The sequence below is a fragment of the Andrena cerasifolii genome, chromosome 7 (assembly GCF_050908995.1).
Source record: "Andrena cerasifolii isolate SP2316 chromosome 7, iyAndCera1_principal, whole genome shotgun sequence".
NCBI lineage: Eukaryota > Metazoa > Arthropoda > Insecta > Hymenoptera > Andrenidae > Andrena > Andrena cerasifolii.
In genome coordinates, this window is record NC_135124.1 from 11,471,548 (window position 1) to 11,496,706 (window position 25,159).

Sequence of the window (25,159 nt, forward strand, 5' to 3'; positions counted from 1 at the left end):
GGGGTTTTCTCTGTCGAAAGTGGGCCCCGAAATCGACCGACTACGTGTCCGGAACTCCTGGTGTATTCGATATTCATTAGGGTAATTATCCTGTCGGTCGAGCTAGCATAAAATAGCTATTAAAACTAATAACGATATTATTCATTTCATCAGAATCAACCTAACACGTTGAGAACCTTATGTTGAAACACAGCGACTCGACCAACACACCCGGATTTACTCCTCCGGCCGCTTCCGAACGAACGATTCAGGAAGAAGTAATCTCATCAGCTTCTTTGGACGTAGCGATCTACTTCTCAAAGACTCTCGAGCGTTCGTCTCCCAGCGAGCTACAATCCCCATCGATCATCGCCTTGCAGCGACAGCGCGGCAGCCACGTCGTGGGACTGCCGCGAGTCATCGAAAGGAAAAACAAGCGCGCTTAACTGTAATTCGTAATTGACGACGTCGTGACTAATAAGCTTTTCTCCTCCGAAGGGAGGGGGAGGATTGACGGTTCTCGATCAGCTCGGAATCGCGTCGAGATCAGCGGAATCCGACACGGTTTGCGTGAAAATAACGAAGCGCGATTTAAAAACACACACGCCTCGGCCTTGGGCCTCGATACGCATCGCGGGGCTTATTTAGGTTATTCGTCTTGTTTAATCGGCAAACAATACCGCACCGTCAACGTCGCTCGAGGGCAATGGAAAAATGTCGCTCGCGAAGGAACGCGTCGCTTCCAATTTCTACGCGACGCGTGAAATCAGAAATGTGCCAGAGCGGAGGAGCCGCGCTGTGTTTGCTCCGTGGAAAGGCCAGGTAAAGGGAACGAGCGAGCGAGTAATTTCGGAGAGGTCTGCCGTCTCGATCCTTTCCCTAGCGCCGCGTGCTGCTCGTCTGGGGCCCAGGGAAGTGGGTCAGCCAGATACGAAGAAGCGTAGGAGAGGAACATGGCAGGCGTCGTGCACGCCGCGGATAGATCGAACGGGAAGCCTTCGAGTCCCATTCCTCAAAAGCCTCCCGTACGCTCGCCTGATAAGGGACTCGGTGCGATCACAGATATCGCGAGAAAGTCTGTAGACGGGAGCAATAAAATCTGAGGACCGGGTGCCGGCAGGCACGACACGTCGAGTCTATCTTGGCCCCATCGGGACAGGCTTCAGCGAATTAATTAAAGAACGAACGAGTGAGCGCTCCGAATTTTCGAGCGGAGCGGGTACGCTTTATGATAGGATCTAGAAATCGAAGGGGATTCACCGCTGAGGGATCGGAATTGCTGCGTCGTAAGAATACCTCGATGACGCGTGCAAATCACTTTCTTCCGGTCGACAAGCCAATACCAACCGGGGGAAAATGAATGAGATCACGAAGATAATATGCGACGATACCGCATTCTTCGGCTGCTTTTCCTGCCGCGTCCCGTTCGACGCATCGCTTTCGAGCTGCGAGTTGCTTTCACGCGGGCAAAGATTCTTCAGCCAGTACAGATTTTCCGATCCCCAGACTCCTTACAGCTTCTGACTAACGTGTTCGTGACGTAAAAATTCCGCCGCGTTCGAACGCGAGAACCGATAAGGCAACGAAAATCGTGTGAAAGAGGAAGTAGCTTCTGTCACGTAGCCGTCGCATGGGTTTTAGAAGCTGGAGCCAGAAGTGGGTAGAAATTAGTGGCTCGGGTCTCGGTGAACCGAAAGCAGAGGGAAGAGAGAGCGAGACGCAGATAGGTAACGCGGAGTAGCGAGAGAGAGAGAGAGATAACAAGGGAAGAAATAAAAACGATAAGAACTAGCGTGCTCTTTATCGTAGAAGCGGTGGCGATCATCGTGACCCGAACTATTTCTGCTCCCCATCCCAAAAATTATTCCATTCTTAACCTTTAGAAGGCCGGGATTTTTTCATTGAAATTGTAAATTTTATTTACTTAAAATTTATGCACATATACCAACAAAATGGCCGGCAAAGTATCCAAATTCTTAGGTGGCCATTACAGTGACCAGCCGAGTCCTCTAAAGGTTAACGTCCTCGATCGCTGGGGGCGCAGATTTGATTACGCGCGCGAGGATTCGCGTGTGAAAATTCTCAACGATCGCGCGACAGATATTTCATCGAGGGGTCCTGTTAATCCCCTCGCGAACCGTCCACTCGAGGTGCTCGGATCTCTGGAAGCATCGTTGATACGAACGACGCGCGATAGTTTCCTCGGCTGGAGGGCGCGAGGAAGGGGCTCGGTGACGCGCAGACATCCGGAAACGAGCCTCGGAGTGCCTTCGACGAATCGATAATGCCGCGCGATTTAGCGGAGATAGCGAATCGAGCGGTACAGTCTACGTCGACGGGCGATATTTACACACTAAGTCTGTTTTCGCTGGCCAGATAAACGTGTTTGCCGATCATTACCGTCGACTTTTGCTTGTACCCCATCCTGCTCCCCCTCCTCGCGGTGCGTATCGCGTATTACGAGCGTGGCGAACGCGCGCACGTGCCGCGCGAGAATTCGCGTGATTACGAATTTAAGATATTCGTCGTGTCACCGGCCACGTAACCGCGTATAAATAAAGTAACGAGCCGCGATCGGTACGATCGTAATCGTTCCTCTGCGGCCGCGATAACAATACAGCTGTAAAAGCGACGCGAAGATGATCGCTCGTTAACCTTGCACCTCCGCAGCCCGATTACGACTATCGCGGGTTAATTATTTACTTCGTTTATTGCCGGGCGTTTTGAAGTAGCGTCGTCGCAAGAGCCGCGGCCGATAGTCACGGATACGTGGAATCGTCCGGAGCGATAAACGCCGATAACAATCGATAACCCAACGGTAAGAATCTCCTTCGCAGCGTCGGTCTATTATTTTTTGTGACCTTATCGGGCGCGTGCAGATACGACCTTCGGTTTATTAGGTCTATCGAAGCGTGTTCCGTCATTATTCGTGGCACCCGTCACTTGCGATTCATGTTTGTGCATCCGCGGACCCGGCGAATTGCGTTCCCGCCGTCCCGATCCGCGGTGGCAAATATTTCCCTTGATCCCAATTCGCGCGCCCGTCTTCTCGACCGGTGACAAAGCCGCGCCACTTAAAAAAACTGCTGCTAATTTCGAGCAAGAACAATCTACTCGCCGGCGATAACTATTAATTGCGCTCCTACGCTCCTATAAATATAATGTTACATCATGCGGTACGAGCTGTAGGCAAAACAAGCTGACTCCACTCGTTTTTCAAACGCACAAGCAATTCCATTCCCGGTCAATCTCGGTGACCCAGTTAACAGATCAAAATCCAATCTCTGCTCCCTCCTTGGATAGACCTAACGGAGGAGTCGCCCTGCGAATCGGCTCGCCAGCACGAGTGTAAAAAGGCAGAGATGCCCGTTCGATCTCCCTTCGAATACACCAGAAGCCGATCGCTGGATGGTTTCGAACGCGAGTGTATCGATGGTGGGATCGCTGGGAACCCTTTCACCGATCCGCGGCGGCGGCGCAACCACGCGACGGCCGGTGCATTCGTAAATCGCGGGTCGATCGATCGGCGGTCGAATAAATTGAACGAACTTGGCCAGGGCCACCGTTACGAGATCTAATTATGCAGGCGGGAGTGATCCTTGCCGGATTCCCCGAGAGAGGAAGGAACGGGGCTGGCTGGCGCGCGCACGACGCACATGCGCTCGCCAGGACGCACCCGCGCTCCGGGGCCGTTATTCGCGCGTGGCTGGCAAGGTCGTACAGCGTGCATCGTCAGAGAGAGCAGGCTGGAGAGGATTACGCGGCCTGTGCACTTGCACGCAGCTCGCGTTACGGTCGCCCGGCCCGCTCGCTCCTCTTTCCATCCACTCTCTTCCATTCTTTTCCCATCCGCGACACGCGGACCGGCCGCGGGAGCAGATGACGCGGACCGACCCTCGCCTGTGTCACGTTACGACGCCACGTATTTATAGTCGGTTCCCGCGGGCGGAGCGGAGCGTCATCGTCGCCGACGGAGCTCGGCCGTTTCATTGAAAGCCACTTGGTCCAGCGGTCGACGATGGTAGGGCTCAGCGTGCGCATTAGGGTGGCTTTTATTTACTCTTGGTAAAAATTTTTTCAAGATTTTCTGCGGGCCACCCTCCAGAATAGTTCTAAATAATTAAAAAAAAATCTCTGTAAAGTTTGAGCTTGATAGGATAACGAGAAAGGGTGCCCCCGAGCCCTTAAACATTTAAATCATTATTTAACGGCTCGCGAAGTACGTATTATATTATGTCCTCCGAGTTATTGATTAAATCAAAAAATATGTCAAACAAAAGTTGTAGATCCGTACAATGGGTATCTTTTATGTTCTATTACTTTTTCTCGTGCGACAAATGGATTTCGAAAAAAATCTGAAGAAATAAAATAAAAACTTTTTTCCCTCAAATTTTGAAAGTTTAAAAAAGATGTTCCTTGTCCGGATCTACAACTTTTGTTTGACATATTTTTTTATTTAATCAATAACTTGGAGGATATTATATAAAATCGACTTCGCGAGCTGTTAAATAATGATTTGAATGTTTTAAGGGCCCAGAGGGACCCTTTCCCTATATCCGATCCATCTCAAACTTTACACAGATTTGTTTTTAATTATTTGGAACTATTCTGGAGGGTGCTCCGAAGAAAATTCAAAAGTCGAAAATAAGAGCCACCCTAGTGCGGATGGGGTCGTCCGGAACTCCCAGTGAGCGATTTGGAAAGGCGAAAATCTTTTTTTTGTGGAATGGAGGGTTCCTAGTCCCGCGCAATTAAATTGATATTATTGATTTCACGATCGACAAGGGTGCATACTAGCTACGTTTCGAAAAGAGGAACAAGGTGGCAAGAAAGTAGGGGTGCCATTTCGCGGAAATTGTAGGAGACACTTTAGCAATTATTATGATGACTGAAAGATGGGGGTTGAAGGACTCACCCTGGTAGCTGGCCACTTCCAATCCTTCTGCCAGGTCGAGCCACGTGGTCTTACTGATTTCTGAAAAACACATAGAACGGGAGTTCATTAAGAGTTTATCGTGGCGGCAGCCACGGCCTTGGATTTAGCGTGTATCGTCGCCGTGATAGCAGCAGCCGGTGGGCGCTAGAACGAGAGTCGTGGCTGAATGCCGACGAACTTGGGAGATCAATGACGCGAGTAAAAATGCTTCCATTGCACGTTACTTCTCGGTTCCAACGGCTAGCGGAAAAGTACGCCGACCGAATCGAGGATGGACTCGGTGATGAACCGGTGGTCGTAGCCGTTCTTTCCAATCGCAACCGTGTAACGCGCACGTCACGTGGCCAGCTTGCTGATTTATGCGTCGCGGTTGCATAAACATTTGGTTGGGGATTTCTAGAAAGGGGAAGCCGTTGACGTGATCCAGACAGATAGTCCTACGTAGCAAGGTAGTCTCGGATTTCGTCCGTACTTGCTAAACGTCCCCACTGAACGTTGATTACTAGTAACGTGGCTTACATTAAACTCCGATTCATTCCTCCTGACCTCTCAATGAACCTACGTACATATCGAGCGTCTTTAATTCCGCAGGCATACCGTGCGCGTACGCAAAGCGAGATCACCATCGAGTTCATCGACGATAATGTAGACCGAGCAATTATCGCGCTAATGGGAGAAGACCTTTCGCGAGGCATAGATCGGAATACCAGATACGCGGCTAGGTAGAGTCCATTGTTTCGTGGGCCGACACACGTGGGGTACAGATCAAAGTGATCGTGTATACGATAGATTGTTAGCCGACTTCGCCTAGGAGACGTGGGCGGCGCGGTATCGTTCGATTCATGGACAGGGACCTTCTCCCCGCCGCGCCGTCAAAAATCCAGCCGCTGCGCTAGCGGGATTTCAATTGCATCCGATATCGAGGACGATTGAACACGGAAGTACGGAGACCCCTGCGTTTCGAAAGAGTCGCGGTTAAGCCGCGTCGAGCCGCGACGTCAGCTCGATCAACGTGGGAGAGAGAGAAAAGAGCTGCATGTGCCGAAAGTGAGTCATCGAATTGCTGAAAGGTAAGTGCATGGAGGCCATTGGCTCGTCGATAATGACCGAGCGAGATCGAGAAGGTTCTTCCCAGCCGTCGTTCCCGCGATAAACGCCCTTCCGAGCGTTTCCCGCGCCGACTGGAAAACTTGATACGCAGATCGACTCGGGGGAAAGATAAACTCGATCGTGTTGAGAAACGCGTCTGCTGGACGCGTCAGACGGATGCGCCGATAAGATCGTCTCCCTGTAGACGTGCTTGAAAATTCGTTCGTGATAATGGGGAATGGTAATTGCCGCTGCTTTTCTGTGGAACGAGCAACGACGAACGTATTAGCGGGGCAACATAGCGCCGGAATTTAGCTCGGATGAATTAATCGACGTGGCAGGGCGCGTGGGTGCACCCCGTCGACCCACGTCCGTGGCCCACGTGCATCTTCCATCGTGCTTTTAATTCAGCGGTCGCTTCCAACGCTAATTACCTGACGAGCGCTCCGTAGCGAAATCGCAATCGTTCGATGATATCATAAACGAGGTCGTCAAACTCCCGCTATCTCTGTCCCACCGCTGCTCTTTCCCTGTATGGACGACATTCGATACGCGTGTCGCTCGGGCAACAAGAAAACGCGGATGCGGGATTATCTTTATCGCGACAAAGACGAGGGGGTGCAGTGACTCTCGCGACTAAGACGAGGGGGTGCGGTGACTCCCGCGACAATGCACGCCGATAGTCGCGCGCGATATTCGCCGATGGGCTAGCACCTAAACCCATTCCACAGCTTACGAAGCCCGTCGACTCATCGTTTCCAGAGAATCCGCATGACGACACGTCGGCGTCGCTCCGCGCTTTCGGCGCTGGTAATCTCGCTTGTCTGGCCGTCCGTCGAATGAAGAATGCGTCAATGGGACGGGCAGTCAGGTGTTCCTTTCAGAACCGATACTGTTCCGTGTTTTTAAGGGCTCAGTCTGATAATCACGCCGCAAAATTCGGCAACATTCGGGTTTTTTTTCTCAGTGAATACAATGAATAACAATGTGAAACTTTTTTCTTATTTGTTAAGCTACTTGTAATCTATACGCAACAATTTTTTACATACATTTTTAATTGTGTTTTTTCAATGTTATCTGCAGTTAAAAATCGCGTCTTTGAAAAGACGGCGGGAGTGATTTCAGCTCACAGACTCATCTGAAACAAAAAACCACGGACTGATTGTTAATCGTTATGAGCACCGCTATCGCAGGTGCCAGAATTAGCAGCGTAAGTCAAAATTTAACAAAATTGCGCATTCAAACTTCAAGTAAGAATGGAAAATTTCGAAACTTGAAGTTTGAATGCGCAATTTTGTTAAATTTTGACTTACGCGGCTAATTCTGGCACCTGCGATATCAGTACTTATAACGATTAAGAATCAGCTTGGTTTCTTGTTTCAGATGAGTCTGTGAGCTGAAATCACTTCCGCCAGGGAGGTATTTCTTTTCAAAGGCGCGATTTTGAATTCCAGATAACATTGAAAAAACACAAATAAAAGTATATTTAAAAAATTGTCCCGCATACGTTACAAGTAGCTTAACAAATGAAAAAAAACTTTGACATTGTTATTCATTGTATTGACTGAGAAAAAAAAATCTGAATGTTGCCGAATTTTGCGGCGTGATTACCAGAATGATCCCTTAAGACAGTGTTGTCCCCTCGAGGAATCATTCGCGTGATTTTCTCTATGATTAAGAAACTAGAGTTCCTCAAGCTCTCGCAGACAATGAAGATGAGCAAGTGACCAGATGCACCAGCTGAATGTCACCCTGCATAGAGCAACGAAAGTATGTATGACGGGAACGGATTCCCAAGTTTCAAAGCACAGGACGACCAACATTCACGTGTGATGATTCACAATCAGGAAACTTGCCCCGAGCAGCCGATTGCTTTGGACTCGACCAACGTTGCATCGAAGATTGCACCCCTGCCCCGATTTAATGAAAGCCGCCCCGACCCGCGGCGTATTTCAGTCGCACGTGCTATTTTTAATCGCAAATATTGGTTTAATAAAGAACGCGGGCTCGACGCGATTGCATCACACGCGCATCGCGATGGTGATTCGGTGTCCCGGAGAGACCGATAAACATGAAGCATTTCGCGAGAGACACGATTCCCGCTTATCGAGCTCCCCGGCGCATGCAAGCAGGTGCCTCTGACACAGTTACGCCGATTGTGTTTCGGCTGTTTGTTGTTGCGACGGGTCTAAACGATAAACGCAGCGATAACAAAGCTTCTCGTTGATAATCAACGATCGTTTCAAGCGCGATCCGTCCCAGGCGAATTTCCCATCGCGCAACGTGCTTCCCGACTTTCCGCTGCTGCTTGTTATCTAACTCGCGATCGTCGTCTTTGTCGCCGACATTCGCGAGCGTCGTGGGTTTACCCATGCTCGCGGCGGGAGTAAATCGGACCCCATCGTCGGCGAATAGTTTCGGTTGCCGAACAACCGTCATCTTCGGGACAGCTAATTCAGTCTCTATCGCGCGACTTCGTGCTTCGCGGGGATCGCGTGCTGGGATCATCGAATTTGTGGAAGCATCCCGCGACGCGGCGTAGCGCCCCGGGTGGAAACGGCGCGTGCACGTGTCGCGCGCTCTCATGAATGAACGTGCCGCAGAAAACGCGCCAGCTCGAGCGTTCGGCTCCGATGCGCGTAATCTGCGGCTATTTTTAAGTGGAACGTAGACGATTATCAGTGATTCTCAGAGAGATAGCGACGCTCGCTTATCGATACCGTCGCGCATGCTCGGCTCTGTACTAACAATAAGTGACTAAGAGGAAACAAAGGCTGCCCGATGGTGTTTCTTTTGCGGAAGACGATGTTCGTTGCGCGGAACTGGGCAAGCGAATTAGAGTACCGCAGACTGTTAGTCTCTCGAGGTGCGCACCTGATCGGAGAATCCTTCCCGGGACTGTCGACTGAATAGGAGTTAAGGAAACGCGCGAGTAGATGATCCCCCTGTTACTTCGACAGAAGTCCCATTGTCAAATGCCTCGCTGAATCGATTGGACAGGTGATCCCGCGTTCAATCAAAGGCCCGCGAGGACAGGCGCACGATCAGCCCGATCGCGATTCGGACGGATAACGGGATTACCTAATCCACTTAAGCCGTTGCTCAATCCGTTGCATAATGATAAGACGAATGGCCGAAAAGCCAGCGGCGGGAACAGAGGACGGTGAAACTCGGTGAAACCGAGTCCAGCTGGCTCCCGTGGAACGTGAAAATAGTTTTGGCCGAAATTTCTCACCAGCGTTGCCCCACCCCCCGCGATATACCCTCGGTGCAAAAAAATTTCGTCGAATGCGACCACGTTCGCACTTTCACTGGGTCTAAATCGCCGAGCGGTTATCCTATCACCTGGGCGACGTGTCCTTTCGGCAACAGAGGAGCGTGACGACCAGCAACCGCGCACTTTATCTCTTTTTTTTCGTCCTTTCCCCCGGTTTCCTTTATTGCGCGTGATCGCACGCCGCTGGATAGACACGCGGCTCTTTTTGCGCCGATAAAAACGTGTGGCACAATCCCGCCTGGCCAGCGCTGAACCGTTCGAACCTGACGGCTTCGCGTTCCAGAGATCGGTACTTCGCGGTTCCCGTTAACGGCCGAATATTGCGACAAGCGTGGCTCGTATCGTCGGGATGGCAATTAAAATATCGTTAACGATCATCGGAACTCGCTTTCTCCTCGCATTCTCCTACGGCAGGCTTAAGGTTCCTCGCTCTTAGAGCACATGGTGCTACGCATTCCTTTTGGAAAATGGGCTTTGGGTAGGGATTACGCGTACCTGTGGACGAAAGTATACCGCAGTAACAGGTGGCTGGGACCATTCGCGCAAGATAGAGTTTATGTAGCTCAGTATCTGTGAATCATCCACAACAATAGACCTGTTTACGATCAAATTCGAATTAATATATAAGCTGGATCGTTATCGACTTTTTATGGGCCTGCGGCACTTTCACGCAAAGCAAGGTGCATGGAGTGCAGCCACTTTCTGATAAACCACTTATCAGCATTATTTTCGAGTTTAAAGTACCGGCGGCTCCATCAATAGAGCCATGAGTGAGGCAAATCGATGTCTCACTGACGTTGATGCGTTCTGTGAATCTTTCGATACATTCCGAAATCTATTGCACAGTCGATTTGCCGTTCAATTGTCACCTGCGTCGATGCGTTTAGGGTATAAGTTCCTCAGACTGTATTATTCTTCTTCTGTTATTTTTTAACTTCTCTGTATTCCAAAGGGTTTCCCGTCGATAGTAATAATAATATCGTGTTCCGTTGGCTGCCTGAAAAACCGCAATGTTATTCCAACGAATTCGGAATTCGTTAGGAAAAGTCGATCCGTGTTCCGTGGAAGGTAGAGTTGCTCCCACAGTGTGGGTCCTCCTGTAGAAAAGACGAGGGACGTGGAGCTACGGCGACGCGAGGCGCACCAGCGAAGCCAGGAAAAGTAAGGAGGCCCGCAGAGAAGAAGGAGGCACTTCTGCCTCCGCGGTTATGTAACCGAGCGATTCTCGGAGCCAGCGGCAGCTTGTGCGCGCGCGAGAGCTCGAGTGAGGTCAATTTGTGCGGCGCTGATCGGGCGCTGGCTCTCGCTCGAGCGTACGCGTGCACGCCGAAGAATCGTTAGGGGAAAAAGTCACTTCTGCTGGGGCAGCCTTGTTTTCATCTCCGTGGACGAGCGGCCGCAGTCGCTGACATTATCGCGAGGCGATCGTTCGCGGGGTACGAGTCGAATTCGATCGGCAAGCGTGAGAATGAAACGGGCGAGCATCTCCTAGGGAAAGTCATTGCCGTGAGAAGAGGCGCTCGGCTATTGGTACTTGTGTGAATTACGCGTGCGTGGTTGATGTCGGTCGAGGTGTCCGCGGCAGAGGAGTCGCGTTCGAGGGACGATAGGTAGAAGCGAAAGTACGCGAGCATTGTACCAACTGTACCACTCGGAATGAATTTTGCTCCCTTAGTAATCGATCGAGGCTGATCGAATTCTAAGTAAGGAGGGAACTTAAAGCGACCCTATCTTTTGTATCAGGCAAACGGTTCGCCCGTGGAGAAGCTCGAGAAGACTGCGAAGCGCGGTTCGTCGAGGGGCTAATCGAAAGGAAGAGAGGGGAGAAAGAAGAGGATCGCTGATCGGCCGAGCGCGGAACCGTGTACGGAGCGGAATCGAGTGGAGTTGGAGTGGAGCGTGGCGTAGACTCGACTCGACGTCAACGTCGACTCAAGTCGAGTCGAGTCGAGTGTGGTGGAGTGGAGTGAAGTGGAGTGGCGTGGGGTTGCGCCGGTAAGTGTGCCAAGGTGCACTTCTCGAGAAAGCCGGACCGACCGGACCACTACCGCTGCGCCGTGCCCTGACTATCCCAAGTCGCGCGGATTCGATCCTATTCCATCCTGTCCTGTCTCGATACGCCGCTCTCGATACGCTCCCCTATCCCGGCCGAGCCGCTCTCGCGCTCCATCGCCAGTTTCCCCCGCGGTGATCTTTGATCCCTTACGAGCGGACAATTAACGCTCGAGCACGCCGTTTCAGGCTGGCTTGCCTCATCTAGGAATACAGATCGTGATCGATGATTTCAGGTAACGAGCGCTGGCATCTCGCGTTCCCTCGTTCACGAGGTAGATAAGTATGTGCGCTCCGCGGAGGCGATGCGGTTGACGCGTCTCGAAAGGTACAGGCGGAGTCCCTTGGTTCGGCCAGCGAGCACAGCTGTTGACGTTATGTGGGACAGCGGACTCTCGAAGACGCGGGCTTCGAAGCTCGAGCCGCCGTGACAGAGATCACCTGCGACTGGAAGGCCCGCTTGGACCGCGAGAGGCTAAAAGAGGATAGAGCTGGCACGACGAGGGGAGCGAGAACGGTCCACTTCCGTCGGGGTTGATTCCGTTCGGCCCGATTCCGCTCGATTTTCTAAATATACCGCCGAAAGCTCGAACGTTTTCGAGTCCCTGGCCCGAGGAACGTCGAACAGCCTCTGCTCCTGTTCGGCGGCCTAGGCCAGGCTGACCGGTCCTCCTCGCGTGCATCGTTGCCCCTAGACCCTCGCTATACATAGGTGTGTGGACGCGCTGCCGCGGGCGCGAGCCGTGCACGTACACGCGCCCGCTCACGCATGTGCGTATACCGCTGAATATAGATGGCGGTATTGAGGGCAGCCACCCTAATAATAGAAGTCGAGAAAATTTTTAGCCCTTGATGCCGGCCGGTTACACGAGATAGAATTCGATTTGGGTCTCGCGCATGGCCGTGCGCGGCACGGGGAAGGCCGGCAATCCGGGAAAGAAGGGCGCCGAGGGAAACCAGAAGTGGGGCTCCGCCGCGAGGAAACGGCATCGTCCCGACGTTCTCAGATTTAATTCGATAACCGCGCGATACGCGCTCGCCGTCTTATCGACGCTGCACCGTGACCGTGTCAACAAGAGATTACAGGGTTTCGCGACGGCGTAAAAATAATTTTCATTGCCAGGCGTCTTATTGACGACGGGACCGCGTCGTTTGCTCGTAAGTTTCGCGGGATCCGCTGCCGCGTGTGTATTTCGCCGGCGATGTAGCACCACGCTGGCGCCAGCCACTTCTTTTTATCAAGCTGACGCGATATCCGTCGCGATAACGCGACCCCGAAATGAAAAATTCAATCATCTCCGGAGAGTCTACGTATTTACTTGGACGCGTCGCGATGCACGTGCGCGCGTGCATCACCGTGGCACCGATCCGATGCGAGCTCTCCGTCCGCCGTGGTATCCAGCAGGGGCGTCGATTCCACCTCGATCGTCGCGTGACGTCGCGAGACGGCACTTCCTCGCGCGTCTGCACCGCCGTTTGCTCTGATTCGTGATAGATATCCGGCCCGCGATAAGATAACGGTAGAAAATAAGATAACCGAATAGACGACCGTCTTACGATGCACGGCCCGTCCACGCTTACGTGCGCTTCCGTGGAAACCTCGTCACTCCCCGTGAAACGTCACGGAAACGGGTTCCTCCTTTTCTTTTCAGAGAACATGTGCCTTAACGCGGACGATTTCACCGGTATAATACATCGTTCCAAGATCAGCTAGGTCAGCCCTTGTGAAAGGGTCGAGAAGGAGATGACGAAAGACTTGACAAAGGGTCGCTGTATCAAAGAAAATTGCTAGCGAAAGTAGGGTAGACCGGGTCGAATCGGATCACAAGGCGAATCGGATCACAGGGCGAATCGAATCAAAATAAGAATTTATTAATAAAAAAATAATAAGCATTCCGATCGCTCGTAGTACCTCGCCCCTCTCCCCCGCACCTACCGCAAAAGCCCGTTAATTGTTTTAAGTCATTGTTTAGAGCTGGCATAGGGGAGAGACGTGCAGTACCGACCACTCTAAGTTTTTTTTGTTTGGTATGTCTTGGGGTAGAGTCGATAAAAATTAGAAATTCAAAAACCTGTTTGTACGCGGGAAATTATTTTTGTGAAATTTAATAATAAGAATTGATAATTCGCAAAAGTAAAAAAGTTGTAATTTCTAGGAAACGAAAAATTGTCGTCACGACAAACTATTAAATTAGTAGATTTTTAGGTGTAAATGATTAACAATGTTAATAAAAAGGCATTTAATTGGTACAATACAAGATTCTTTTCAAATTTTATTTGTACAAACATCGCAAGTATAATACTTAATTAATATTCTCCTGATCTGTGCATTCGACGTGTGCTCAACCTTCACGTTTGGTACACTGCACCCAATTTTGGTCAAATGATTTCTTGTAAACAGAAATGGGAAAATTTTTTATTTAAATAAAAATTCGAATAACGAATAAAAAAAATTAACTTTATTCATCGTTTTTAGTGACATGGACGTGTGCGAACGTTACAATTTTAGTTACTGGTTAGTACGTACATAAAAAAAGAGCAATCAGGGATCATGGTGTTAAAAAAAAAGTAAAGGAATCTGCGATAAAAATTAAATTTAGAGAAATGACAAAAAAAATAAATTAATGATCTTAAGAAGATGGCATTGTATATACTCTGGTGAAAAATTAATTCGTCCACTTTCAGAAGATTATCTGAGAAGAGTGATGCCACGAGAATTGTGCTGATAGAGGCGGCAAAAAACGGCAATATCCTTCCGATCTGTGTGCTTAGTGTCACTTGACTTCACTGTCATTAAATTAGATTTGTTTAAGTTGATTCTAAAGATTTTGTTATGAAAATTTCAGTGTTTTTCAGAAATTCATGGGTTATCCGATTCGCCCCAAGTTTCGGGGTGAATCGGATATTTCTCACTTTTTGTTTTTTTGTTCGCAGAAGAATCATTTTTAAGTTTGTAAAAAGTGTACTAGTCACGAATATATAATAAAAAATTAGTTTTTTTTAATGTTTGATTAGTATTTTTTTACCGTCAAATGCAAAGTGATCCGATTCGCCCCGGTCTACCCTAGATTTGCATTGGAGCAGAGAAGCTCTAAGCGTTCACTCGATAAACGTGAAACGAAAGATGAAGCTTCTCGCGAGAAGTGTGAATGGAACCGGGTTCCCATGACTGGTCGAGTAGCCTCTATAAAACTTAATCTCCCCTCCCGTTACATGTGCTTTTTTAGAGTTAATTGTAAGGCGATCGCGCGGCCATTTAATTGGGATACGAGCCTCGCGCGCTTGGGCCAAGAGGCCTCGTCGTCTATTCATAGTCGTACTAGAACTAGATTCGAAGGTGTCGCGACTTTGATCCGAAGCCTCGTTCCGACCGTTGCATCGCGCTCTTTGCTATTATTCCCATCGTTGGAACTTCGCGCCCGAGAAAGCCGCGACCAGCGCTAGCGGACCCGTAACGGGTCAAGGAATCCCGCCTTCGGGCGGCAGAGGAATGAGCGTCTAAAAGCGCGACGAAAGAACGGAGTGACAGAGCCAGGCCCTTTGCCGCGTGGATCAGGTACAGGTTGAAGAAGGAACGAACTATAATTCACTTTCACGTCCTTGATCGTCCCGGGAAGGCACAAAAGCGTTTCAGTTCCGGCTGCCAGTGAACGCGGATTTCGTGAGGGCCCACGGGGAACCAAAGTGGGTCGTGGTTCGGAGATTCTTCGACGATACGAACGACCTAGTTGGTCTCGAGCAAAGGAACTCTCGCTGACGCGACGATCGGAGACTAAACGCGCACATTTTCACGTAATTCCACCATCCAACTGGGGGACGTTAAGTTTTCAAGATCTACTGTAGCGTAATTATGAATTTAACTCTGGAATATATCACCTAGCTCACAAACACTGTCAGCGCCTGGACGCTAATGAGCCGTACAACTGTTTACGATCAGAGTCGCCCGGGGGAATGTGATAAATTGTTATTTATTACCTAATTACCTGCCAGCGTTGCGCCGATCGTGGCGTTACTGGGTCGATCCTTAAATAATCATGGAGGAATCGTGGAACTCTGGCTCGGGACGGGAGAACGACCGGAGAGGTTCGTAAGCGCGGGAAAGAGGCTACGGAAGCAAGAAAAACTCGCGTCGAGGAGGCGCCAGGGTGGGGGAGGAAGGGTGGTCGACCGTTTCCAAGGATCCGTCACATTTTCGGACAGCGGGAGCCCGGAAGCCACGGCGGGATCTGACGAAAAGTCGAGGTTCCCGTGGGTCGACGAGGAATCCGACGCTTTGCCGCTGGCACGCTAAATTTACACGCGAACACCTAGAGGTATTTCGGCCGATCGAGGGATGCCATTCAAGTATTTTCAATTAGAACGTTTCGCCGAGGGGGCGAAGCCGCTCGAGGCGGTGGACGGGTAGAACGAAACGTGAAGCCATCGCCACGGAAATAAAACCCCGATGGCGTGCGTGCCCTAACAAGGAATTGCTGGAAATTAAAAGAAACCCGCGTCGAAGCGATTGGGCGCCGTTGGGGAACCGCAGAGGAAACATAAAGGATCCTGCCGGCTGAAAGAGGAGGGTCAGGGAACGAAGACGTCGTCGACGACGCTGGCTCGTCTAACGCGGCAACGAGCCCGCAACGCGGGCGAATTTCCATAATTTCCAATTAGTAATCAGTCGGTAGCTGCGCCTCTATTGCCTTCACCTCATCACCGCCGCTGCCAACTCTCCGCGGCGCGGCGCAACTATGCTCGCTTCGATACGCAGCGCGCGTTAACGCGCGCGTAAGGCCCGCGCACAACACGCGTCACGTAGGCACGGCACCAACACGCGTGCACGCGTACTTCGAGCGTGTGGGTGAACGACGGTGGCGGCAGGCCGTGCCTGACCAGTGTGCCACTTTCACTGCCTCGTATTTGGGTCATCGCATCCACTTTAGCGGCTCCTCACCTCCCTCGGCCGCTCTCCCCTCGAGGGGGTTGGAAAGGGGCGCGGTGTGTTGTTGTTAGCGGTCTGTTACACCTACGTCCTCATCGTCTCTGTCTCCTTCTCTCTCCCGTCCACTGGCTGTCTCTCTAAACTCCACTATCTTTTCGAGTGTTCGACTGGATAGTTAGCAACGTTAACCTTTAACCAATGGCGCGTCATTTCCGGCTGACATTTCGTGCCTACGAACAGCGATCGCTCAAGGCATGCGTTTTCGGAGGGAATTCGACTTGAGCTGCTAGGGTACCGTGTATCAGCGGCTTCTAGATTTCTCAGTCGCTAATGGCGAACGCAGAAGAATCCAAGCAGCATGGCCATTAAATTCCACGCCTCGAGGTGCCCATTGGGACCACCTTTCAGGGCGTAAACATCGCCGCCGTGGCAAAAGGGCCGCGCGGATAAAGCGATTCGTATTCGAAGAGCGTGGACGATAGGATCGTGCAAGAAACGGCGGCGGCTCGTGCCGGCGAACCTTTTACGAATTCGCGAGGCTGCCAGGCTAGGAGCTAGTTTTCAGGCTAGGAGATACGAGGAGGCAGGCTTAGGACACACGGACACGAAGGCCCGAGCTCGGTCGTCACGGCGGTGGTGCAGGCGCAGATTGTGGTTCTCCCATTTACCCAGTTCCCCTCGCGTTCGAGTTCGCGTTCGCGCTCGCGCGAGCACCGGCGTACACGGGTTATGTAACCAAGTGAAAGTGGCACAAGCACCGAGCGCACACAGAGAGAGGACCGACATCGACAGCGGACTCGCGCGAACAACCACCATCCAACGCCGTTACCTACGAAGCCACCCATCCGACCAGATACGATCCTGTTCCACCGCTTCGACGATAATCCTGCCCGCTTCCTAAACAGTACGCTCGTCCGCCGAAGCTCCGTAGGCTCATCCCAGCCTGTGGCTCCCGTCCCATATCTCCACTAGCAGCACGCTTCCCAGGGATCCTCCGTTTCCTCCTGGCACGCGATCGTCGCCTAATACGGTCCGACTAAGGTGAACACTTTTTTTTCACCTCTCCCCGGGCCCGTTCTTTACAGGCAAATACGAAAGGAGAACGCTCGGAGGAACGGGAAAATCAGGTTCTCGCCGGATTAACGGAGAAGCAAAAACAAAGCGTGGATACTTGGCTACTAGGCTACCTCCACCGCTATCGGCCACTGTTGTTTATCACTCCGCAACAATGAGTAACGTTTTTTCCCCGCGGCTCCATGTTATCGTCCTGGGGGCCGTGAAAGTATCAATCGCGTCGCGTCATTATCGCCCACGTAGGTGCTCGGGTAGGGTCGTTCCTTTTCTCTAAACTGTCTATTATCCCGTGGTGTCCGCAACAAGACACCTACCAGGGGCGACTGCGCATGTTCCTCGGATTCTGATCCTCGGTGGCGCATGGAAGAGGACGCAGCGGAACAGAAGCCGAAGTGGACCAGCGAGCGGAGCGCAACCCGTCTTTGCATTCCTGCTCGAGGCTGAAAAACGTTTCGTGGTCGCGCGCGTAGTCGACTTCCAGTGTAAACAGACAGTGGCGTAACAGGCCTCTCGGCCGGTCTCCGCCAGCACGATCGGCCATCGAGATAGGCGCACGCAGAGCTACCGCCGGGGCCTCTCGACAGCGAAAGGAATTCGCTGTTTTGTCGCGAGAACGTAAGAAAAAGGGAAAGGGCGATCAGGCGATTAGATATGCATTACGATCGAGCTGAATGGCGGCGTTTGCTCCGCCGAGGAGCGGCCTCCGCGACACCCTGGACAATCCAGGACCCCGACATCCAGGATCTAGGATCCACGCGGGAACGCGGCAATAGCGTGCCACGGGATTACTAACTGCTGGGGAATGTATTGTCGCGAGCGGGCGTTCGCGGTGGCGGGAAAAGCGTGGATAAGGCTGGAGAATGATCCGCGAACGACAGTGTCGCGGTATTTATCTATCGATACGATCCTTATCTCCAGTAGACCAGGGAATGTATTTTTCGATGCTGCGATTGAGTCGCGCTTAGCATAACCGTTCCATCGGTAACCGTGGAACCGGTTGCCATAGTGGTGCCGTAACAATTATAAGCGAACCGTGTGTACGCGATGGTAAAGGTCGTTCGTGTTTCAACCCGAAGGACGAGTCTGAATTGTTCGTCCAATTCAACCCGATCGATTACACTCTGCTGGAAAAATGGTGAAAGTGCAGAGGAGGTAGGTTCCCTGAAATAAAATTGCAGGATCCAGAGTTGCCAGTGGTGTTTCATGGAGTCAGGGGGTGAGAGGGTGGTGCAAGCAGCACACCCTGGTTTAGCTAGGCTGCATCGTAGCAGTAAACGGTGCCGGTGTCGAGACGCCGCGGCCTATGAACTCGGTTTCAACCGGTTATATAACGGCTTAATTACTCTGCCCCATTTTCACGAGGCATTGTCTCGATGGGGCACTTACTTTCGAACCTCGCGCCTCGAACGGAGCGTGCAGCCGCTTGGAAGCTTAGAAGAGACCGCGGCCTCTCTACGGCCGTAAGGCTAACCGCAGTCGAGAGGCTTCTTGCGCAAGGAGCCCCGTCGCTTTTTTTCCCCCACTTTTTTTTCAGCCGTGCCTTTTGCCCAAGTTGCCGGAAGTAACGACAGGCTACTCCGCTGGGACTCGATGCCCATCGCGTTTAACCCTGTCCGACCCCGATCTATCCCGAGCGAGAATCCAGGCGATAGCTTGACCGGGAATTACGCAACCGCGGTATCCAGGTGAACTTTACACGGGACGCGCCAATTTCTCAATGGAAAGTTCCGCTTGGAGCCGAAGCGCGAGCGTATATCCCGGTAGCTAGAGGAAGAAGACACGCAGAAAAAACTCGCCGCTGCGCCGTTCGTCAGGGAGAACCATAGGACACTCTTATCGCCTCATGCAGAATGGATCTAAACATTTTTCGAACGGAAACATGACTCAATGAACGCGATTACCGTCTTTCCTCCAAGGATCCAACTAACATACGGGTAGTGTATATACACATCGGTATGGATGATTCCTTTGCAATTCAGAAAAGGAAGAACCTCCGCGACAGGATGCGGTCTGAGGAATATAATTGAGCGCACTCGTCATATCCTCCGCCCGTTCGGGACCTGCTCGCGCCGATTCTCAGTGTTCTTGTGGTCAATGGCGACTAAGCCGCGTGGACGTTGGATCCATTTGATTCACCCGCGGGACTACGAATTGAGGGAATCCTTCGCTGCGCGGGAAGTTCCTAAGAGCCACCGTGGCCTCTTGGGCTCGTCACTTCCTCCAGACGATGACACGTACGTCGAAGGCACGCGCGCACTTGTGTCGGAGCAGGTGGTCGGTAGTCATCGGCTACTGGTCAGTCTCATTATTTCTGCCACGTCATTGGCGCGTTATCGTTAAATCGTTCCCTTGGATTCCACGCGGCTCGCCGCGCCGGCCCGATAATCCGTTCGCCGGGCATTTTTCTCCCGGCCCGATTAGAATTTTTCATCCGCGGGAACTGGTTTCGAAAGAGGCTCATAACTTGTGCCATTCGCCCGCGGAATAATTCATCGTTTTGTTACGGATCCAGCTCTCTCGTATCCTTCGCGCAAGGACGACGGCGATACGCCGATGGAAATGATCCTCTCCCGTTTCTCGTATCGCGCCGCACAATCGATATCTCGAATCACGCCGCGCGGCCGCCGTTTACGAGCCACGCCAGCGACAGTTATACGCCGGCGTACGCGGGTAATTGCAGGCCGCCGGGGCAGGGATAATGTTTAATTGACCGGACCCCGGCATGATTAACCGGTGAATATCGACCAGGATCACGGGATGGAAAGGGACGGTACGTACGTGCGCGGTTACGCGGATCGGTAATAAACGTAATTGCGGAATTGCTCAATACCCAAGCCGCTGGATCCTACCCCACCGCACCCTGTCCTTCCTCCGCCGCGAGGACGGTCTTTTCTATTCTCTGGATCGCTCAGACGCTATCGAGAGGATCGTTTCGCAACCGACACCTTGCATTTCGCTAGCCGTGCAATTAATTTTAAACTGATATTCCAAGCAACCACGAAGGAAGTCGGTTTTAATTGTACCCTAAGTATCGATCTAATTTACCTACATCCGACCAGCGCGCAGGGTATTAGACACTCGCATGACCAATCGTACACTCGCCACGTACATAGGTACTTCGAGCGTCGGTATGATCACCCTCGAGTCTTCCGATCCCGCACGAATCCCAAATATTATATAATCTCGACGATGCGCTTTAGCATTTTTTCGGTAGCGCTATTCTCGGAAGGCCGCCGAGCTCTTTTTAGACACAAAATTATGCGCATGCATAAACCAGCCGGTTCATCTGCATCGCCGTTCTCGCGGAGAAACGTTAACTCGTCCACGGGGTTCCCCTGGCAGAACCCTCAGCAGCGGCTCCGCGTGGCCCGTTAAACATCGTCGCCGGGAGAGCGTGGACACGCGAAACCCGGCACAGCCCGCCTCGAACGTGACGGGCCGCGCATACCGGCAGCGAAAATCGATTTATTCGACGGCGGCAGCGAAGAGAGGACGAGAGAGCTGGCCGATGGACGATGACTAAGCGGGCGAGCGTACTTCGTGTACCTACCGAGGAGAGAGAAAGAGAAAACGAGAGACCTGGACTAGGCTAGGGAAGGCAGGCCGAGGCAAGGCAAGCGAGCAGAGAGGCGAGCGATCCGACTAAAGTAGGCTGTTATTTAACGATTTTAGTGAAACGTTCGCGGCATTATACAATCGGCCTAGATCCCGAGTCACGGAGCGTCACGGATCGTGAACGCTGCCAAGCCAGTCACAGTGATTGCCTTCACCGCAGAGAGCAGACACTTTGGTTTCGCCTCGCTTCTCAAACACCGGGGATCTCGAGTTCAACCGAGAGTGGTTGACACGTGCAAGTAGGACTTACCCCTGGGAAATCACTCCTTCTTCACTCAAACTTCGCGCCATTCTTCCCTGCCACGTTGTACAACAGCTAGTACCATGGCTTTCTTAGTCTGAATACCAAGGACCACCAACCCCGGGAAGTAGCAAACTGTAGGAGTCTACAGAGCAAAGATTGCAATGCAGAATCGCTAGAACTCTATCGGGCGACGTTCCAATGAAGGAAGATTCCTAATACATAGCGGCGATGGAAAGTCAACTTGAGATCTCGTCTTTGTCTGAAACGCTCGATGTGCGTCAGCGCACGTCCACAGTTTTTCTCTGGAAATCGACGGGGGATCGACGGTCGTTCCTTTCCACGCGGCTACACAGCCGTTACTTCACTCCGCTAATTCGTTTCGCGAGAGGCTCGCGGGATCACTGAAATAAATGTTATTGCCAAAGATCTCGTGTGCAGCGAGTCGTGGTGCTCGCGCGCCACGTAGGCAGGCGTTCATCGCCCGACCGAGTCCTCCGCGACGGACTCGCCGATACCCAGCTACCGCAGCCAGCAAACCAAAGAAACCTACCGCGAGAGCTCCTGCCACTCGAAAGATTCCGCTCCAATCACGTTTTTCATTCGCACTAAGAGAATCCGCTGCACGCCCGAGCGTGACGTTGCGCAAAGAGCCGGGGGATCGGTTTCCCCGAGGAGCGGATCGTGGAGCAGGGTGGCTCGAGTACTGGTGGCTTTCGCGGCCAGTGAAAAATCGACCAGCATCCGAGCACCTATCCGCGGCTTAACGAGCACGCGCTCCCACGACGACCCACTTACCCGAAATCCTACGCTGCCTGTGTGCGTCGCGGATGCAGCGGTCGCGGCTCGTAGATGGCTGTTACGCAATCGACGCAGCATCGCGACGGGAGCACGCCGAGCGAAGACGCGAGCTCGGGCGACCAGACGACGGCGATCGCGTTTTATTCGCACTCGGGTAGAGACCCGGTGACACACTTTGGCGACGCGCGCTCCGGGAAGCGTCACACCGGGGAAAGTGACAACAGCGGCGTGTCCAGCCGATCGTAACCGCGGTTACGTGGTCGATGATGCACTCCGGGCGGGCATAACATCCCAGACGACGATCTGCAGGCGCGAGCGTTTCGGTATTTAAATTGCTCGCTCGAGGGGATCGAGTCGGCGTCACGGATGAACAGAGGCGAGCGATGCTTAGAGCTTTTGCACCAACGAGGGTTGCGCTCCGGTCGGGGATTTAACTCAATGCTCCTCTTCGCAACCCTCTCTCACGGATGAAAATCTGATAAAGGATGTTCTCAGTTCTATCAAACCGTCTGGTTTCAATATACTGAAGGCTCTGAGACGTGGAAAGAAGATCCAGGGTCGTGCTCGGCCTGTTCGGGTAACCCAGTCTTCGAAACAGGAGGTAATCTCTCTGTTTGTGAGCAAAATTGTCAAAGGTGTTATACCTTGTCCTGCGATCATTCAATTGTTCTCTCTAAAGGTATCTTCTAGGGACTTAAGAAATTACTTACTGTTTCATACTGAACTGCATCGCACTGTATATCGAAATACTGATTTATTTGGGCAATCCCTTGCATCTTTAAGATGCTCCCTTGAAGGTATTCTATAATTTATCCTATAATTTGTCATTCTTTGTTCATTTTTAAATTTCTATATATACTCTCTTTTGTTCTCTTCCCGCATTATATCTCTGTTGTACCAAAGGATTTATCCCGTGAATAGTAATAATAAAAAAATAATAAAATACGTTGCATCCAAACGGTTGAAGAGAAACTTGAGATCGAAGTTCGACATCTATGGAATCGTAAATGCGAGAGGTAATTCAGGAAGGGAACTTTCAGTCTCGCGAAGCAGGAATCGAGGAGTGTATCCTCGAGTATCTCGACAGACTCGCTAACACTTTACTCAAACACTGCTCGGTATCTGAGCACCGTCAGCCTGCCGAAAAAGAGCGCAGAATCATCGGTCGGAGGTATCGGGGCAGGACGCGTCGTTTCCGAGGCGTCCCAGCGAGCCGTAGCAGCGGAATTCCCGGGTGTCGGGAGCTGAAATCGAAAGTCCATGTCTCTCTCGGATCGGCGGAGAAGAAATCTCTCGGCGAATGCGTGTCAGTGGGTCTCTCGAGGCGTTACATCAGAGAGAAGATTCGCTTCCGTCACGGCGGAGCCGGGATATTCGCACGGATGAGAAATACGCGGCCGATTATTCCCATGCTCCAGCGGCCGCCCGGCCCGAGTGTCGGCCGATAGATCGAAGCCGCCGATCTGGCAGCGTTTTCGGAGGACGCGGGATCTAAATATAGACAGATCGCGGGCTGGATCATAGGTAATGAGCCGCGCGCAATTAGCGGCTCGGTGGACGCGGCCGGCTCGAGCTACGGAGTTTCACTTTCCTTCTCGTTGGCTGGCTTCCGTTGCGGTTATTTTCGGTGGCTGGCGTGAGCGTGTACCACGTGGCCCCTCGCTGGCCATCGCGCGACCACGTAGAGGAGTCGCGTCCTACCCGGAGAAAGTTCAAAGTTTCGGGGGCCACGGATGTCGTGGACGGTGGATCGCGGGCAAGGGAACTCTCACACGGGCGGGCGTACACGTGTCGGGTGGTCTGAATGGGGAAAGGGCTCGAGAACGGAACCACCACGTGACTCGCAATCGTTTCCGCGGGATTCTTGGGCGCGAGCAACAGGTGGTCTGAATGTAACGCCGCGGCGGAACTCTCGAATAGAATTGCCGCGCGATGTTCATTTAGGAGGGCTCTCGTGTCGAATGTGCACGAACCTGGGGATCGATGAGGACTCTGGTCGTGGTTTGTTCGAGTGTAGGATAATGGAGAAGTCTAGTTTCGTCGTGGAATGGAATCTCAAGGAAATTGTACCACTTTGATGAGTATGACGGGCTTTAAGGAAATTGGGAGGAACTGGAGTATGATTTCCTGGTGGGGAAGTGGTCGGAGATTCGTATTCGCAGCAAGAAACTGTTTGGATGCTCGTAAGAGATCAAGATCGAACACTGGGAGCCTACTTACGGTCCCACGAAACACGAGTCACGTTGAAAGCTACACCTATACGGGGTTACATAACCGGGCATGCATTACACTAATAATTCACGAGCAAGAACCTGGGCCGTACTCGAGATTATAAATTTTCGCGTTGACATGGAGCCATCCACGGAATAAGAATCGTCGTGACGCCAACGGCCACCTATCCTCCGATACTCGCTAATTGTACGCGCTGTACCATCGCAACGACAGGATCGTAATTGGATTTAACCGTGTCCGAGGCGAAGAAATTAAGCAGCGTCGAGGCATTTAAAAGAGCGGGGCGTTCGAGGCCGAGCGGCCGCCGCGACGCGAACTCTTTCAAAAACGAAAGTCCCACCTCTTCCCGTATTCCGAGCTCGTGTCGCCCCGGGTGAGTTTCACCGAACATTCGCTATGTATGCGTGCGTTTAGTGGACATCCACGGGGAATCAAAAAGTCACGTCGCAGAGGAACAAGGAAGGAGAGAAAAGAGCGACGGGGAGGCCGGGGGCAGAGAGAAAGGACAAGCGTTTGACATTACGACCATGCAAATCGTTCGATCGGAGGAAGTGGAAGTCGCCGTCCGAAACGTTGAGTCGACTCCAAATCTGAGGTACCAGCGATCGCTGCGACTACGTGGTTCGAGCAGTGGATCCACCTCCCAAGTTCTCCTAAAGCGAGCAGCCCAAATTAAGAGCGCGTACCAAAAAACAAATAAGGGGTGGTGGCAAGCGGGTAACCGAAATTCGAGGCTCGGGAAGGATTCGAAGAGGATCCACTCGCCAGTTAATACGATGGCAGCAAGAGGATAATTGTAAGGTATCGACGAGGAGGAGCCGAAAATCTCGAAACGGTTCCCCGTAGCGGCGGGATACATTCCTAGGGAGCGGGTTATCCTCGCGTGTGCGTACGCCGCGACGAGCCTCGACGCTAGACGAGCCGATCAACCTCCCGATG

The 25,159-nt window shown here is 52.0% G+C and overlaps 1 protein-coding gene across 1 annotated transcript in view; it reads right to left on the bottom strand.

The window, feature by feature from the left end:
• Lolal (longitudinals lacking protein-like) overlaps nt 1–25,159 on the bottom strand; it is a 69,159-nt gene that overhangs the window by 19,938 nt on the left and 24,062 nt on the right. The window contains exon 3 of the mRNA XM_076816713.1: nt 4,895–4,954. The gene's annotated coding sequence lies outside the window, so the exon portion shown is untranslated. The remainder of the gene's footprint in view (nt 1–4,894; nt 4,955–25,159) is intronic.